General features: G+C 42.3%; 1 pseudogene; it reads right to left on the reverse strand.

Annotated features, from left to right (window-relative positions):
* Positions 1–780: 780 nt before the first annotated feature.
* LOC118620377 lies at positions 781–4,823 on the reverse strand (annotated as a pseudogene).
* Between the last annotated feature and the right edge of the window lie 1,943 nt (positions 4,824–6,766).

Consider the following 6,766-nt stretch of genomic DNA (forward strand, 5'->3'; position numbering starts at 1 on the left):
CAAACTGATTTATATAGAAAAAGTTTATGCAAACCTGTACAAACACACGACACGCTATAAGGAAAGAAAGACACGTTTCGCCTACTCCCAGCACAAGCACACACTCACTGGCATGCTGACATGGCATTTTCACTTTCACAATACTAACAACTGAAAAGCACACAGCATATAATACTTGGATCTGGAAGTGGGTAATCATGGAACTTTCAAGATTATATCCATTAGGTCAGCCTGAGTATTCATCTATAAAAATATTTTTTTCAAAAATGCTTGAAGATTTCTAGAAACTGTGGGACTATCTCAGAACCAGCAGAAGACGCAGTAACACAGGGTCTGCAAAGGTAAGACTAGGCACTGACTTTGACATGTAGCTTTAGGTAAGGGACATCTCTCTCAGTTAGATCCTCCAGCCATGATTCGCTGTGACAACAGGAGCTCCAGAACTTTCAAGACAGGCAGCTGGCCTGAGGAATGCCCTAGATAAATGCTCCCAAACAGTAAAACCACTGAGGCTGAAGGACCGAAACTTTCGTGCTGATACACCAACATGTGTGGGGGAGGGGCCCCAGGTGGAATGCTGGCTGTGGACTTGTCCAGAGGAGCCTGACTCAAGTCCCTGAGAGAGATGTCCACTTGGGAGTACTAGGGTTACTGAACACCAGGTTCTTCGGAAGAAATGGGTCCCAGGAGGGTCACGTAATGTTTTTTACCCATCAACACTTGACATTAATGAAGAGCTGCAGAACAGAGCCGATCTCCCCAGGATCTACTCCTCCGTCACTAGCAGAAGCCTCTCCCCTCTAGTGCGCGTGGCCGCTGCCGTCCAGGCGGATCCCCTCCCCGGGGGTGGGGCCTGCTGCCGCAGGTGGTTCTGGGAAGCTGGCACTGGTGCCGCAGGTGGTTCTGGGAAGCTGGCACTGGTGCCGCAGGTGGTTCTGGGAAGCTGGCACGAGGTTGATCTGCACGTGGCGTCACCACCAGGCCACTGCTCTCGTCTAGTCCTCGGCCTCCTTTTTCTGCTCTGTAGTCCAGAAACATTCCTTCAAAAGCCAAAAACCAGTAAACGTGAGCAGCACGTCGACTGTGTCACCAGCCACTTCATCTTCACGGTGCCGTCAAGTTGCTGTGAAGGCCGCCATGTTAAACCCCGAACCCGCTCCCGCAGTTGTTCTTCAGTCTACTTTTCCGGCAAAGAAACACATGCGTTAAAAATAGGCGTGTAGGTGAGTTTATTCTCTTCTGTGTCTTCAAATTCCTGGTGGTACTTGTCCATGACATTTCTCTGTAATAACTGGAACTCGTCACCCATGGTAGTGTCTTCTAAAGAGCCAACCACAACATCAAATTCTGCATCAAGGCGGAAGAAGACAGCGCGAAGCTGCGTTCCTCTCCGGCGCCCGCCGCCGCCGCCGCCACCACCGCATCCACCCCGCGCGGGCGAGCCGGCGGGCGGCCTCTTCCGGTCCGAGGCCCGGCCGGCCTGCGTTCTGCTTGCAGAGTCCCAACCCGCACGGCCTCTGCGGGAGCCGCTGCAGCCGGCGGGCCTAGCGGCGATTACCCCCCCTCCCCCAATGAATTCTTAAAAAGACGGTGGAAGAACTACTGCATTTCTAAAAACGGCAGATATCAGGAAAAGTAACCTATCTATTCATGATTCCATTATTGGGGGATTTACATGAAGATATCTTACGGCCCGGCAACCAGCTAGCAAGAAAGCACTCCTTAATTGAGTTGAAAGTAGGGAGGGAATAAAAAAGAAAAATCGTCCCTGTAAAATCATTTGAAACGCAGCCCTTCGTTTTCCCAATAGCTGTGTAGTCTGGGGGCTGAGCGCACGAGTGGGGAAAGTCAGGTCATTCTTAGAGCTGCACTTCTCAGAAGTGACTGTGAGGTCTCACAGGCAGTCTGTGATTTGTGCTTGTTTCAGACATGAAGTTTTAACTCATCCTATGTAATAAAATGTGGTATCACGTCATTGGTGACTAATCAAAATATGAATTCTCACGTGTTTGTTGGGGCATTGGGTTGTTTGGGGGGAGTTATTCTCGTTTCTTGTTTCAATGTGAAGTTGGTGCAAAGGGTCTCCTGCCTACCAATGTAGCCCCAGGAATACAGAAGTATGAGACCTTCCACCACAAGAGCTTAGACAATTTAAAAAATCATTTTAGCCCTGGCCAGTTTGGCTCAATGGTTAGAGCGCCAGCCTGTGGACCAATGAGTCGTGGATTCGATTCCAGTCAAGGGCACCAACCTCAGTTGCAGTTCAACCCCGGCCCTTGTTGGGATCCTGTGGGAGGCAACCCATCCATGTATTCTTCTCACAGCAGTGTTTCTCTCTCTTTCCCTCCCTCCCTCCAATTTTATCTGAAGATAAATAAAAATAAAAAAAGATAGTATCCTCGGGTGAGGATTAAAAAGATAATAAAATATAAAAATAATCATTTTACCTCTTTTTGTCTTTTCTATTCTTCAAATAGAAAATGACAACAGCAGAGTCAAGAACCTAGGAAACATATATTTGAGCCAAGGGTGAAAAATCAGGTACTGCAGACCCAGTTTTAAGCACAACTCACTTTTGGAGAAGACATGAAAAAGTGGACATCCACTTATAAAGTAAAATCTTAAAAGCAGATATGATTTAACATTTTTTTTAAATCTTCACCCAAGGATATTTTTTCATTTATTTTCAGAGTGGGAGGGAGAGAGAAAGAAACATCGACATGAGAGCGACACATCAACTGGTTGCCTCCTGCATGACCCCGACCAGTGTTGGGATCAAACTGCAAATGAGGTACATGCCTTTGGCCACAATCGAACCCACCACTGTTTGGTCCACAGGCAGATGCTCTAACTACTAAGCCAAACCAGCCAGGGCCGCCTAACTTTAAAAAAACATTAAATTATAAATGTACTACCTTCTTGTGTAAAAAAAAAAAAATACCAATACAGAAATGTTTAAAATAAAAAATGAACAATACCTCAGTCTCTCTCCCCAGAAATAAGCACTTGTAAATCTGTGAGTATCCTTCCAGTCTTTTATACACACGGGTATATATGTGTGTGTTACATATGCACATGCATGAAATACATATTTAATATATCTAGATAGAGAGGATTTATTCTTTTTGATGGGATCTTTTAAATATATTGTTCCACCTCGTGCACTGTTGATGGGAATGAATTGCTGCAGCCACTGAGGAAAGCAGTATGAAGTTACCTCAAAAAATTACAAATGGAACTGCCTTATGATCTGGCGATTCCAACGAAACCCAAAACACTAATTCAAAAGAATATATGTACGCCTATGCTCACTGCAGCTTTATTTAAAATAGCCAAGCTAGCCCTGGCCAGTTTGGCTCAGCGGTTAGAGCGTTGGCCTGTGGTCCAGAGAGACCCGGGTTCGGTTCCCGCTAAGGGCATGTACCTTGGTTGCAGTTTGTCCCTGGCCCTGGTTGGTTGTGCAGGTGGCAGCCACTCGATGTGTCCCTTTCACGTCGATGTTTCTCTCTCTCTCTCTCTCTCTCTCTCTCTCTCTCTCTTCCTCTCTCTCCCTCCCACTCTATCTGTACAAAAAATGGAAAAATGTCCTCGGATGAGGATAAAAAAAAACAAAAACAAAAATAAAATAGCCAAGCTATGGAAGCAGCCCAAGTGTCCAAGTGTCCATCAATGGACAAGTGGATAAAAAAGCTGTGATACATATACAATAGAATATTACTTGGTCATAAAAAAAAACTTACCAGTTGCAACAAGAGGGTCTTATGCTAACTGAAATAAGTCAGAGAAAGACAAATATTAGATTATTTCACTTATATGTGGAATATAAAGAGCAATATAAATGAACAAACAAAAGAGAAACAGACTCATATAGAGGACAGACTGGTGGTTGCCATAGGGGAGGCTGGTTGGCAGACAGGCTGAAAAAGGTGAAGGGATTGAGAAGTACAGATTGGTAGTTACAAAAAAGTCATGAGGATATATAGTACAGCATAGGAAATATAGTCAGTAATATTATAATAACTATGTATGGTGCCAGGTGGGTACTGAAAATATCAGGGGGAATATATTGTAAAGTATGTGATTGTCTAACTACTATGCCATACCCCCGAAACTAATTCAAAAATAATAGTGAATGTAAACTGTAATTTAAAAAAAATTTAATTAAAAATGTTTTAAATAAATAAATATATTGTTCTGCAGCTCCTTTTTACTCAAAAATATATATCATGGACAATATATATTACTTTTAAAACATTATTTTTCTTTATTGATTTTTAGAGCAAGAGGAAGGGAGAGAGAGAGAGAACCATCGATGAGAGAGAACATCAGTTGGCTGCCTCCCGCATGCCTCCCACGGGGGATTTGGCCCACAGTCTGGTCATGTGCCCTGACCAGGAATCGAATTTGTGACCTCTTGGTGCACGGTCGACGCTCAAACACTTAGCCACACCAGCTGGGCTATATATTACTTTTTAATGGTTCTATAATATCCGATTATCAATGTATGGTGGTTTATTTAGTTCTTCATATATTTATGGTCATTTAAATTATCCCTAAAATTTTTGTAATACAAATAATACTGCCATAAACATCCTTTCACATACATCATAAATTTTAAACCTACTGTATTTAGATACAGTTGCCTCTGTGGAAACTGAAACTATCACTTGAGCAGACAGAGGCAAAAGAAATGACGTACAGGTGTTGCATAGAGTATAAAGCTGCAAGTTGCAAAGAGCTAGTTGCAACTGGCTTAGAGACACAGAAATTGGACTCATTAAAAGTTGCATTTGGGTGCGCAGTGCATTATTTTTCACAGTCATGAGACTGTTCTCACAAAGAGTACCTTCTTTCCAATAACATACCTGTCTATATACAAAGCTCTGTCTCCAACTTTGTAATGAAACTGCAGAAACTGCAGATGGAATTGGATCCACCACGTAACTCTGAAATACTGACAAGAAGGGTAGGAACAGTCATAGAGTTCTCTGCAACTAAACAGCCTTCAGTGGTTCTTACAACCTGTAGCCATATTTGTCTCTATTTCCAAAATTGAAAATTTAAATTTATTTTTCCTTCAGTTTGATCTCCTTGCTATTTTAACTTCTTTTATTGTATATTCCTTTTTAAGATCTCTCGAATTCTTATTAATTGGGTCTAGATTCATTCTTTTATCCATTCAATTATGGATATACATTGGGATATAACAGAACGCAATAATCTTTAGTAACCCAGGAAAAAGTCTTCACTATTTACCATCTGGGCTAATGAAGCCTTTTTATTTTATATATATATATGACATTTTACAAATAATTTGTAGAGCCCTGGCCAGTTTGGCTCAGCGGTTAGAGCATCGGCCTGTGGTACGGAGAGACCCGGGTTCGGTTCCCGCTAAGGGCACGTACTTCGGTTGCAGTTTGTCCCCGGCCCTGGTTGGTCGTGCGGGTGGCAGCCGCTCGATGTGTCCCTTTCACGTCGATGTTTCTCTCTCTCTCTCTTCCTCTCTCTCCCTCCCACTCTATCTGTGCAAAAAATGGAAAAAAACAAAACAAAACAAATAATTTGTAGAAATAAAGGGATAGTAATAAAACAATTTTGTGCCCTAGCTAGTTTAGTTCATCAGTTAGAGCCTGGGCTTGCGGACAAAAGAGTCTTGGATTCAACTTCTGTAAAGGGCACATACCTCCATTGCAGTTTGATCCCTGACTCTATTTGGGGTTATGAGGGGGGTTAAGGGGAAGGTAACCAGTCAATGTGTCTCTCTCACATCAATGTTTCCTTCTCTCTCTCTCGCTCTCACTCTCTGCCCCCTCTCCCCCTCTCCCTCCTTCCCTCCCTCCCTCCCACTCTATCTGATAATCAATGGAAAAATATCCTCTGGTGAGGATTTTTAAAAAAATGTGTTAGAAGAACTAAACGTAGCAAATTCAAATTTATATTCCATATTTTCCTGCCTTTGAAGAAATATATGCCCCAAATGGGGCATATATTTAAAATTCAATGAAATGTCCACCACTTGTCATGCCGAAGCCTAGGTCATAACTATACTGTAAATACTGAATCTGGATTTCAAATACATCTTTCCTCGATTTTAGCTTAAGTTACTTCTGGTTCTTGTTGTGTTTGGTATTATCAAAATGCAATACAGGCCTGGAACATATATCTAACATAAAATTGGTCAATCACATTGGTTTCTGAACTGGATAGAAATGGAAATAAACAGATTATTGTCTGTACATATTTGAAACCAAATATATATTTCCAGGAAACATCGGAAGTTTATAGTATTTAGCTGTTTCAGTTTTTGTATGAGTATAAATACAAAGTATTACATTTCAGTGAGCCTCCTCCTGTAAGAGACATCTGATCTCTGATGCCTGATCTCTGATGCCCACTTTCTTCCCAGAATAAACAGTTCTGACAGTTCTGATACTATCATAGCAGCATTTCCCTGCATAAAAGTTTATGAGGCCTTCGGGAGCCTACAATAGGTAGGTAACCAGGTCCTGAAGGACTGAGCATGGGTCTGTCCCTCAATCATTTGGAAATGTCTTAGGGGAATCAATCTCTTACTCCTTTCTGATGCACCAAAAGCCTATTATTCTTCCCTTTCCCCGTTGCCCTAAGCCCACCCTTCCCTCTTTTATTTTCCTTGCAACTCAGAGGTGAGATTTTTAAGGGATTTTGTGCTTTTGTCATACAAAGGTGATTCAAAATCCCTTCAAGTCCAGACTAATTGCTTTGGTGGAATAATTCAGTCCACATC

The sequence above is a fragment of the Molossus molossus genome, unplaced genomic scaffold (genome assembly GCF_014108415.1).
Source record: "Molossus molossus isolate mMolMol1 unplaced genomic scaffold, mMolMol1.p scaffold_m16_p_7, whole genome shotgun sequence".
In the NCBI taxonomy this organism is placed as follows: domain Eukaryota; kingdom Metazoa; phylum Chordata; class Mammalia; order Chiroptera; family Molossidae; genus Molossus; species Molossus molossus.